Source organism: Oncorhynchus gorbuscha, linkage group LG20, assembly GCF_021184085.1.
Source record: "Oncorhynchus gorbuscha isolate QuinsamMale2020 ecotype Even-year linkage group LG20, OgorEven_v1.0, whole genome shotgun sequence".
In the NCBI taxonomy this organism is placed as follows: domain Eukaryota; kingdom Metazoa; phylum Chordata; class Actinopteri; order Salmoniformes; family Salmonidae; genus Oncorhynchus; species Oncorhynchus gorbuscha.
Window position 1 is genome coordinate 2,502,817 of NC_060192.1, and position 12,911 is coordinate 2,515,727.

Consider the following 12,911-nt stretch of genomic DNA (forward strand, 5'->3'; position numbering starts at 1 on the left):
TCAGGAAAAAAATTGTAGACATCCACAAGTCTGGTTCATCCTTGGGAGCAATTTCCAAACGCCTGAAGGTAACACTTATTATGGGAAGCTTGTGGAAGGCTACCCAAAATGTTTGACCCAAGTTAAACAATTCAAAGGCAATGCTATCAAATACTAAGTGAGTTTATGTAAACTTCTGACCCACTGGGAATGTGATGAAAGAAAATAAACAATTTACTATTATTCTGACATTTCACATTCTTAAAATAATATAGAATAAAGTGATGTATATATTTTTGTATATATTGTTTTTTCTGACCCATTTTAATGTCAGAAATAAACGATACAATATGTTGGCCTCTCAATGGGGCCTCAGGATCTCATCACTGTATTGTTGGGCATTCAAATTGCCAATCGATAAAATGCAATTGAGTTCGTTGTCCATAACTTATGCCTGCATATATACAGTACCAAAGCTCCGCCGCACTCTGTTCATAACGTTAACGCCAGCAAACCGCTCGCCCACACGACGCCATACACATGGTCTGAGGTTATGAGGCCAGTTGGTCTTACTGCCAAATTCTCTAAAATGACATTGGAGGCGGCTTTCACTTGCAGCTGCTCTATGGATTCTAATTACTGCAGTGTGGGTGTGGGTGTTTTGGTACTATTGTAGTGAAGTCATTTTTGATATGGGTACATTATATTCACATGTGACCCATAATAAAACTATGCAATTAGCCTATTAAAATGTTTATCTGACTCCGTAAGACGATTGAGCAATATGCAAAAAGACTATGGTTTAGTAATAGGCAATCAAGAAATGTCTGAGACTGTCATTTTATATACACGTGTATTTAGTTACTTTGTAAAATGAATGGATTCACATACAAGGCATAAAGCTTACATTGCAAAGCATTAACAAGCATTACAATGTAAAACTTTAGGCATGATTAGAGAGAGAGAGAGAGAGAGAAAGACAAAGCCCAAAGCTCATGGGAGAGATAGAAAGAGAGAGTGTATCTCACCACAGCAGGTCATGAACAAACAAAGAATAAGAGACAATGAATCTAAAACCTTTTATAAGCATCTGAGTTGTTTGGATTCAAAATCTGAGTTGTTGACAAACAGCATTACAGTAAAGTTAACCTCCAATCAGATTTTCTCAGAGGCGTGACAATGGGGGTTGGAAAGATAAACACAGAGAATGCTTGCATATTATATTCAACATAATTTCTACACCTCTACACTGTGGGATTCTTTAATCAGTTTGTCTCACTGGACATATCAGTGTCTATGTTAAAAATTGTTGAGTGGTATGGAGGTTTTTGGCAATACCCTGTACAGTAGATGTAGGTTTTCCAGAGTAGAGAGTAGAGAGTGTTCCAGAGTAGAGAGACCCACAGTAGCTACTGTAATTGAGTACTGGCAGTGTCTGCTGTGGCAGGTGCGAAGGTGCAAGTGAACTGAAAAATATTTAATCTCTCAATGTTCTAATCTCAAAGTCCACCAAATTCATGCATTTAGCTGTGGAAATTAATTTTTTGGGGGCAGAGGGCGGTGCCCTAAGACCCCCCTACTAACTTTCGCTTAAGCTGCTAATGTCTTCATATGACTCTGACGATAACCTGTAGTCCTTACCAAAATCGATTGATTTAACACTGGCTGCATCCCCCTCAATTTACCGTGACTAACCAGTAGGTGGAAGCATTTGACACCAACTGAAATAACCACCAGACTCAAGATCAGCACCATGGTGGTGGGTGACTATTCATACACTACAACCCTCTGGAGCGGCTATCTACAGGCAGGCAGACTGGCACATTGGCAGTCCCATGGGAGCGACACACAGAGCAGGTGAAGTGTTAGAGCCCAGACGGTGATATGGACACAAGCCATCTGTCCCCATGACTGTCCCCACCTTGGGGAGGCTACTGTACAAGCAGACAGGTGAATTTCAAATAGAGGAGCAAGAGGATGTGTCATGACAGCCAGTCTATTAGTTACAGCTCACACTTTCAAATTTCGCCTTCCATAATGTTTCAAGACAGAATTCCATAAAACGTTATTCTACGTTATTGAAGATACTTTTTTGGACACTGTCTTGTGTTTAATGGAACAGGTGTACAATGAAGAAATTGTAGGAGTCTACTGTAGTAATTTTCCTACCACTACTTCCATCCCAGTAGTACATCACTGTATCGCCCATTTCACACCAGCACAACAGGCATGGCCCTGTCGCTGACATTCTTCTGAACAATACAGGGAGGGAAAAACAATACTGACTTTAGATGAGTGACTGTGGTAGCCTGTTGACACACACTAAATGTCAGGACCCGGTTACGAACCCAGGTCTCTGGAGTGAGAAACATTCACTTAACCAACTGAGCCACGAATAATCGGCAGAACCCAGAAGATGAGGCAGACACAGCAGTACTTGAGACGGTGTATTTAATGAAGTAAAAAGTGAAGTTCTTCAGGAAAACATGTAACTCCACAACCTCAAAAGGAATTCCATAAGAACAAAGGTAATCCTCCAAGACAAAAAAGGTAAATCCACAAGGTGGAAGGTATAGCACAAAAAGCCTCAAAAGATACTCAAAAAACAAACAAACAAGAACAAAAAACAGAATTCCACAAGAGAGTCCACCGGGAAAAAGAGTACACAGAGTACTAGGGCTTTAGAGCACAGAACTGAGGAAAACAAAGGGTTTAAATACAATCAGAAACTGCAAATGGGGATCAAGGGAAAACAAAAAGGTCAAAAGGCACAATGGGGGCATGTGACCAAAAACCGGAACAACCCTGGCCAAATCCTGACACTAAATTCTTCCGCTGCTCTGTTGTTCTGCTACATACTTTAGTCTGAGACTGCCATCGTTGAAGGTGTTTGTGGTGATGAGCGGTACGAGGGCCATTGTACAAATCAAACTCATCAGTAGGGCTGTGGCATTTTGTCATGACATTTTATCAGCCGGTGATTGTATGATAGCTAAGGAAATGGAGAAAACACCTGTCTCCGGATTACATCTTCAAACTAAGTATTGATCAACCATGGTATCTGTGACAGGGATAATCGTCCATTTCATGCATACAGGTAAGATAGTCTAGCTAGCTACAATTGCAGATATTACACATTTGTAATTTTGCCAGAAAGTAGTTTTCATTTCAAGTTAAAGTTGCGGGCTCGCTAGCTAACATTACGTTTATGATCTGTGTAGTAATATTATTCGTATCTCAGAGCTATTTGCTTTGCTAGTTATAGCCTAATATTAGATAGCAAACATTGAACATGGTTGGGTTAGCTACCTGCAGATTCATGCAGGGTAGTAACGTCATGAGTTGGGATTATGGTTCATTGTTTAGCTAGCTAGCTACATGTCTTAACAAAAGACTCCACTATGCAAGTATCCATTTCAATTGGGTGAGTAAAATGGTCAGTGAGCTGTTCCCTCATTTGTGTCTAGAAGTAGCTAGCAAGGTAACCAACATTAGCCAGTTAACAGCTTGACTGCTGTTGTTAGGTCAGCTAACGTTATGTGCATGATCTGTGTAGTAATAATATTTGTATCTCAGAGTCATTTGATTTCCCAGTTATAGCCTAATATTAGCTAGCTACATGTCTTAACAAAAGACTCCACTATGTATGTAAACATTTTGAACTGTAGATAGACGTAGCTGGTAAATTCCTTATGGCTATCTACTCCAATTTCAGAGCACTCTCGTCTGAGTGTGCCAGAGAGCAGAATAACTGATGAATTTACGAACGCTCAACCCCCAACGCTCCGGATAACATAAAAACAACCAGCTCCGCTAGGGAGAATAAAATGGTCAGTGAGCTGTTCTCTTATTTGTGTCTGGAAGTAGCTAGCAAGCTAGCCAACATTAGCCAGTTAGGTTGCATGCTTGACTGTTGTTGTTAGGACAGAATGCTCGATCAATCATTAAAGAGATGGTTGCGGCTAAATTAAGAGGATGTGAACAATGGTGAACGAGTGTAGACAAAGAAGAGCTCTCCAGTAGGTACTAATTCACTCAAAGGCCATTTTCGCAAAAGTGGGGATAAGAGTTTATCAACTTTTAAAGCAGAATTACTTTCCCATTGTTCCTCAGCTGTAGTGTATGATATACCATTTTCTAGTGTTTACTTTTATCCAACTTAAAAAAGACCACTTCAAATTTTGCTACATAAGACCAAATCGAGCCAGTCGGTCACATATAGCCTACACCATCACAATAAATCCATCATTTATTTTAGACAGGTCTAAAGAAACATGATATGAAGAAAATGTATTCTATTTCAGAAGAAGAAAATAGCATACTCTGAGTTGTCCTTAAGTTAGGTCCTGATGGAGCCAAAGAGGTTGGTTAACATTTTACATGCTCCTACCCAACTGTGCTATTTTGTTCATTTTTTTTGCGTTGTTTTTTAAAACTTATTTTGTACATTATGTTGCTGCTACCATCTCTTATGACAGAAAATAACTTCTGGACATCAGAACCGCGATTACTCACCATGAACTATAAGAAGCTTTTTCCTTTAACGAGTACGTTGAGAAGGATATACTGCTTTCCCGGGAACAGGCCCAAATCCCTGTCATTTGCATGAAGAAATTATTAAGGAAAAGGGGGTGCAGTTCAGGCTGCCTTCTGAGAATCCGTAGGTGAGTGAGTAATTCAATAATTGGAAAATAAAATTGATGACCTATGATTAGCCTACCAACGGAACATTAGAAACTGTAATATCTTATGTTTCACCGAGTCGTGGCTGAACGACGACACGGATAATATAGAGCTGTCAGGATGTTCCATGCACCTACAGAACAGAGAAGAACCTATGTCTGGTAAGATGAGGGGTGGGGATGTGTGTCTTTTTGTCAATAACAGCTTGTGCGCAACGTCTAATATTAAAGAAGTCTCGTGGTATTGCTTGCCTGGGGTAGAATACCTTATGATAAGCTGTAGACCACACTACCTACCAGGAGAGATCTCATCTATATTATTCGTAGCCGTCTATTGAACCCCACAGACCGATGCTGGCACTAAGACGACACTCAACCAACTCTTTAAGTCCATACGCAAACAAGAAAATTCAGAACTCATCCAGAAGCGGTGCTCCTAGTGGCCAGGGACAAACTTAAATCAGTTTTACCTAATTTTTACCAGCATGTTACATGTGCAACCAGAGGAAAAAAAACTCCAGACCACCTTCACTCCAAACACAGAGATGCAAACAAACCTCTCCCCCGACCTCCATTTGGCAAATCTGACCATAATTCTATTCTCTTGATTCCTGCTTACAAGCAAAAATTAAAGCAGGAAGTACCAGTGACCTGCTCAATACGGAATTGGTCAGATGACGTGGATGCAACGCTACAGGATTGTTTTGCTAGCACAGACTGGAATATGTTCCGGGATTCATCCAATGGCATTGAGGAGTATACCACCTCAGTCATCGGCTACATCAATAAGTGCATTGACGATATCATCCCCACAGTGACAGTACGTACATATCCCAAACAGAAGCCATGGATTACAGGCAACACCCGCATCGAGCTAAAGGCTAGAGCTGCCGCTATCAAGGAGCTAGGGATGATGCGAATTTTCACAGCTTTTTGTTAAAAATCGCGCAACATTTCAAAGTCCTGCTACTCATGCCAGGAATATAGTATATGCATATGATAAGTATGTGTGTATAGAAAACACTCTGAAGTCTCTAAAACTGGTTAAATCGTGTCTGTGGCTATAACAGAACGTGTTTAGGAGTAAAAATCCCTGGTAAAACTGTTTACCAAAAACACAAAACAAATATTCATCCGCCATTCAATGTATTGATTAAGGCGAAAGAAAATAAATGAGGAGCCCCTGTAAACGCCTATAGCTTCCACACGATGTCGCCAGTACTGGCATTTCAAGTCTGCTTTATCCTTGGTTAGATGAACTATAGGCCCTTCCTGTTTTAGGCTCACCACAGGATGTTGTGAAATTGAAAACATGGACGATGATTTCAAGACTTGCTACTATCGAATACAGATCGCCCCGTGATCAATTTTATAGATTATTAACGTTTATTAATACCTAAAGTTGGTTTAGAAAAGTAGTTTGAAGTGATTTGTAAAAGTTTATAGGCAACTTTTGTAATTTTAAAAAGTGACGTTGCGTCTTGTAAAGGGGCATTTTCCTGGATCAGACCGGCTTTCAGCAAATTACATTTTGGGTATACAATGACGGATTTAATCGGGAAAAATACCCAATTGTGATGTTTATGGGACATATAGGAGTGCCAACAAAGAAGCTCGTCAAAGGTAATGAACGTTTTATATTTTATTTCTGCTTTTTTGTAGCGCCGGCTACCGCAAAATCTTTTGTTTAGGTGCTATTTTGGGGGGTGCATGCTATCAGATAATAGCTTCTCATGCTTTCGCCGAAAAGCATTTTACAAATCTGCCTTGGTGGCTAGATTCACAACGAGTGTAGCTTTAATTCAGTACCTTGCATGTGTGTTTTAATGAAAGTTTCAGTTTTATCGAGTACTACAGGTGGCGCTCTTTAATTGCATGGATTTAGGTTCCTGCAAAGGAACTAAATTCTGCATCATCCCTAAGAGGTTTTAAATTAATCAGTATAAAGGAGGAAATGTTGCTAACTTGTTGAGCAAAATCAAAGCTGTAATGCATACTGATGTCTATGCTTGTTGGTTCAGTAGGGGCCCCCAGAGACAACTGCAGGTCTTGACAGGTGGTATTGCAGTCAGCAACCATCTTCTGGTAGACAGACCGCTCACTCTGAACAAGAAGGAGATGCTGCTCTTGCTTCTTCAGCTTGGCTGACTTAAGAGCGTCTGGTAGATTGGCAGATCGGAAGACCTGATAGTTGTTCCTCTGGCACTGTCAGCACATGTCTGTCCTGGGCTTAGAGCTTGAGATGTGGGGCAGTAATTTTCTCCACGGATTTCTGAAGGAAGACAGCCCTACTACCGGTACCTCTGGAAAATCAAATCAAATCAAATGTTATTTGCTCGACCCTATCCCCTCCTCTCTTCTCCAGACCATTTCCGGAGACCTTCTCCCTTACCTCACCTCGCTCATCAACTTATCCCTGACCGCTGGCTACGTCCCTTCCGTCTTCAAGAGAGCGAGAGTTGCACCCCTTCTGAAAAAACCTACACTCGATCCCTCCGATGTCAACAACTACAGACCAGTATCCCTTCTTTCTTTTCTCTCCAAAACTCTTGAACGTGCCGTCCTTGGTCAGCTCTCCCGCTATCTCTCTCAGAATGACTAGTCTTGAAATCAGTCAGGTTTCAAGACTAGTCATTCAACTGAGACTGCTCTTCTCTGTATCACGGAGGCGCTCCGCACCGCTAAAGCTAACTCTCTCTCCTCTGCTCTCATCCTTCTAGACCTATCGGCTGCCTTCGATACTGTGAACCATCAGATCCTCCTCTCCACCCTCTCCGAGTTGGGCATCTCCGGCGGGGCCCACGCTTGGATTGCGTCCTACCTGACAGGTCGCTCCTACCAGGTGGCGTGGCGAGAATCTGTCTCCTCACCACGCGCTCTCACCACTGGTGTCCCCCAGGGCTCTGTTCTAGGCCCTCTCCCTATTCTCGCTATACACCAAGTCACTTGGCTCTGTCATAACCTCACATGGTCTCTCCTATCATTGCTATGCAGACGACACACAATTAATTTTCTCCTTTCCCCCTTCTGATGACCAGGTGGCGACCGCATCTCTGCATGTCTGGCAGACATATCAGTGTGGATGATGGATCACCACCTCAAGCTGAACTTCGGCAAGACGGAGCTGCTCTTCCTCCCGGGGAAGGACTGCCCGTTCCATGATCTCGCCATCACGGTTGACAATTCCATTGTGTCCTCCTCCCAGAGCGCTAAGAACCTTGGCGTGATCCTGGACAACACCCTGTCGTTCTCAACTAACATCAAGGCGGTGGCCCGTTCCTGTAGGTTCATGCTCTACAACATCCGCAGAGTACGACCCTGCCTCACACAGGAAGCGGCGCAGGTCCTAATCCAGGTACTTGTCATCTCCCGTCTGGATTACTGCAACTCGCTGTTGGCTGGGCTCCCTGCCTGTGCCATTAAACCCCTACAACTCATCCAGAACGCCACAGCCCGTCTAGTGTTCAACCTTCCCAAGTTCTCTCACGTCACCCCGCTCCTCCGCTCTCTCCACTGGCTTCCAGTTGAAGCTCGCATCCGCTACAAGACCATGGTGCTTGCCTACGGAGTGTGAGGGGAACGGCACCTCAGTAAGGCTCTGATCGGGCCCTACACCCAAATAAGGGCACTGGTTCATCCACCTCTGGCCTGCTCGCCTCCCTACCACTGAGGAAGTACAGTTCCCGCTCAGCCCAGTCAAAACTGTTCGCTGCTCTGGCTCCCCAATGGTGGAACAAACTCACTCACAACGCCAGGACAGTGGAGTCAATCACCACCTTCCGGAGACACCTGAAACCCCACCTCTTTAAGGAATACCTAGGATAGGATAAAGTAATCCTTCTCACCCCCCTTAAAAGATTTAGATGCACTATTGTAAAGTGGTTGTTCCACTGGATGTCATAAGGTGAATGCACCAATTTGTAAGTCGCTCTGGATAAGAGCGTCTGCTAAATGACTTAAATGTAATGTAAATGTTATTTGTCACATACACATGGTTAGCAGATGTTAATGCAAGTGTAGAGAAATGCTTGTGCTTCTAGTTCCGACAATGCAGTAATAATCAACGAGTAATCTAACCTAACAATTCCACAACTACTACCTTATACACACTGGTGTAAAGGGATAAAGAATATGTACATAAAGCTATATGGATGAGTGATGGTACAGAACGGCATAGGCAAGATGCAGTAGATGGTGTTTAAAGTGGCTAGTGATACATTTATTTACATCGATTTCATTATTGAAGCGAGCTGGAGTTGAGTCAGTATGTTGGCAGCAGCCACTCAATGTTAGTGGTGGCTGTTTAACAGTCTGATGGCCTTGAGATAGAAGCTGTTTTTAAGTCTCTCGGCCCCTGCTTTGATGCACCTGTTCTGACCTCGCCTTCTGGATGATACCGGGGTGAACAGGCAGTGGCTTGGTTGGTTGTTGTCCTTGATGATCTTTATGGCCTTCCTGTGACATTGGGTGGTGTAGGTGTCCTGGAGGGCAGGTAGTTTGTCCCCGGTGATGCGTTGTGCAGACCTCACTACTCTCTGGAGAGCCTTACGGTTGTGGGCAGAGCAGTTGCCGTACCATGCTGTGATACAGCCGACAGGATGCTCTCGATTGTGCATCTGTAGAAGTTTGTGAGTGCTTTTACATGTACATTTACATTTAAGTCATTTAGCAGACGCTCTTATCCAGAGCGACTTACAAATTGGTGACAAGCCGAATTTCAACCAGCCTCCTGAGTTTGAAGAGGCGCTGCTGCGCCTTCTTCACAACGCTGTCTGTGTGGGTGGACCAATTTAGTTTGTCCGTGATGTGTACGCCAAGGAACTTAAAACTTACTACCTTCTCCACTACTGTCCCGTCGATGTGGATAGGGAGGATGGGGTGGCTGTTTCCTGAAATCCACGATCATCTCCTTTGTTTTGTTGACGTTGAGTGTGAGGTTATTTTCCTGAAGCCACACTCCGAGGGCCCTCACCTCCTCCCTGTAGGCCGTCTCAACTCTGTTGGTAATCAAGAATACCACTTTAGTGTCATCCGCAAACTTGATGATTGAGTTGGAGGCGTGCATGGCCACGCAGTCGTGGGTGAACAGGGAGTACAGGAGAGGGCTCAGAACGCACCCTTGTGGGGCCCCAGTGTTGAGGATCAGCGGGGTGGAGATGTTGTTACCTACCCTCACCACCTGGGGGCGGCCCGTCAGGAAGTCCAATACCCAGTTGCACAGGGCGGGGTTGAGACCCAGGGTCTCGAGCTCGATGACGAGTTTGGAGGGTACAATGGTGTTAAATGCTGAGCTGTAGTCGATGAACAGCATTCTCACATGGGTAATCCTCTTGTCCAAATGGGTTAGGGCAGTGTGCAGTGTGCAGTGTGCAGTGTGCAGTGTGGTTGCGATTGTGTCGCCTGTGGACCTATTGGGGCGGTAAGCTAATTGGAGTTGGGTCTAAGGTGCCAGGTAGGGTGGGGGTGATATGGTCCTTGACTCGTCTCTCAAAGCACTTCATGATGAAAGAAGTGAGTGCTACGGGGCGCTAGTTGTTTAGCTCAATTACCTTAGCGGGAACAGTAGACTGGGATAAGGATTGATTGAATATGTCCATAAACACACCAGCCAGCTGGTCTGCACATGCTCTGAGGACGCGACTGGGGATGCTGTCTGGGCCTGCAGCCTTGCGAGGGTCATGTTTTACTCACGTCGGCTGCAGTGAAGGAGTGTCCGCAGGTTTTGGTAGCGGGCCGTGTCTGGGGCACTGTATTGTCCTCAAAGAGAGCAAAAAGTTATTTAGTCTGCCTGGGACTAAGACATCCTGGTCTGCGACGGGGCTGGTTTTCTTTTTGTAATCCCTGATTGACTGTAGACCTTGCCACATTACCTCTTGTATCTGAGCCGTTGAATTGTGACTCTACTTTGTCTCTATACTAACGCTTAGCTTGTTTGATTGCCTTGCGGAGGGAATAGCTACACTGTTTGTATTCGGTCATGTTTCCGGTCACCTTGCCCTGGTTCAAAGCAGTGGTTCACGCTTTCAGTTTCGCACAAATTTCTGGTTTGGGAATGTTTTAATAGATGCTGTGGGTACGACATCGCCGATGCACTTTCTAATGAACTCGCTCACCGAATCAGCGTATTCGTCAATGTTGTTGTTGGACGCAATGCGGAACATATCCCATTCCACGTGATCGAAGCAGTCTTGAAGCGTGGAATCAGATTGGTCGGACCAGCATTGAACAGACCTGAATATACAGAAATATTGTGAGAACAAACAAAGGTAGTGCCAAACTAATTTTGAGGTCAATTAAATAATCAAAACATTTTCATTCTTTACATACCAAGTGTTGTTATCAATTCCTTGAAGAGACACCACACTGCTGCTTTTGTCACATGGGATTGCAGCAGTTTTCCACTAAAGTGTGTGTGTCTTGGGTGGCTTCCTGGTAATACTATTGCATTATCGTAGTTGTTGATGAAGTTTACCACTCCCTGCTAGTCCTCATGCTTCAAGTGTAACCTGTGCTTGTATGGGCCAGCTCTCTTTTTGATGGGAGGCATTAGACCATTCTCCTTGTATGACTGGTGGAGGAGTGTCAGGCGTGTTCTATTGATGCTGAAAGACAAAAGCCAGGTACAAATATTGTAGCATTATTATATAATAGATACGAAATGGCATTCTGAGATATCACTACACACAGCTCACACGTGTAATGTTAGCTAGCAAGCCAGCCAGCCATCTAAGGTCAGCTAGTGAGGTAGCAGCAAGCTATTACTTGGGGTCTTTTGTTTAGACATGAATCTAGCAGCAAGCTAAGCAATGAACCATAATCCCAATCCATAGAGTACTAGAGTACTATGACTGATTGTCTTTTGTTTGTCAGATAGTTATCTAGCTAACATTAGGTTTTAACTAGCAATAGCTAATGCCTAATGTTACACACAGTTCATAAGTAATATTAGTTCGCAATTGAACATCAGCTAATCCCAATCAACCAGCTAACTTGAGCTAGCTAGCAATAACAAATCCCAATACTGATTGTCATAGCTGGCTAAAGTTAACCAAAAAGGTTTAATGTTAGCTATTGAACTTCAGCTGGCTAGTTAACAGCAAGCTTTAACTTGCAATAAAAACAACTTTCTGACAAAATTAGAAATGTATAATATATTAAACTGTAGCTAGATTCTTACCAGTCCGTATACATGGATGAAAGCTTCACAGCAGAATGCAACCCCTTTCATGAAATGGGACGTCCTGTGTCGTTTACATTTAGTTTGCACAGATATTCCACTGATTTCAAAACTCGGTCAACATCTTCTGTGATAACAACACTGTTGATCGACGTTTCTTCTCCATCACTGTCATCATAAGACTCTACAATGTCTTCTTCGATGAGAATGTTTTTACCTAAATCAGGGATTTCCTCATCGTCTGATTCATTTTCAGAGTCAGCATGGTACGATCGTCTTCCAGAAAGTAGTCCATCACAACTTTTTCCCAGTGACCAGGGCAGCAATGTTATTGAGAGCAGGAGCAACATATTTGCAGTTCTGCATGGCCAACGTTATATATTAAATATATAAAAAAACTGCAGTATAAACGATTATCTACGCATAATGAGCAGCTCATTTTAAAGACACAAGATGCTACACCCCAGACCAATCAGAAACTCATCTCTCGGCATGTGCAGCCCACCATTACCTCAGCCAATCATTGCGAGCGGGAAGGTTCCTGACTTTTTCTTTGGCTAAACCAACTTGTCTCATAATTGAACAAATGTATTTGTATTTACAGATGGCCTAAAAGTTTGTTATTAAGGCACATTAGAGTAACTGTACAGATTAACATCAATAAACGAAATGATGTTCTCAAAACCAAAAGAAAACTTTAGAAACATTCAAAGAACTTTCTAATAATGTTATTTAAAAACATATACATTCCGTTCTCAGAACATGAAGCTCCATCCTGGTGGCTCAGTGGACTAATTCCATGGATAGAGAGGTTTGAATCTCACTGATGCTGTGTCACAAGAAAACATAAATAACATTATTAGAAATTTACATGTGTGCAGTCTGTGCTTGGAGCTCAAAATACGTTTGTTGTGTTATTAAAGTCATATAGAACATTCAGTTAAGGAAGTTATTCAATAACCTACAATTTCTATTTTCATAGCATTAATAAAACCTCATAGGACATCTTTAAAGGAATCAGAGTTCTCAGAACCTCCCTGCAACCTAAAAATAAACATTTACAGTAGAGGCAA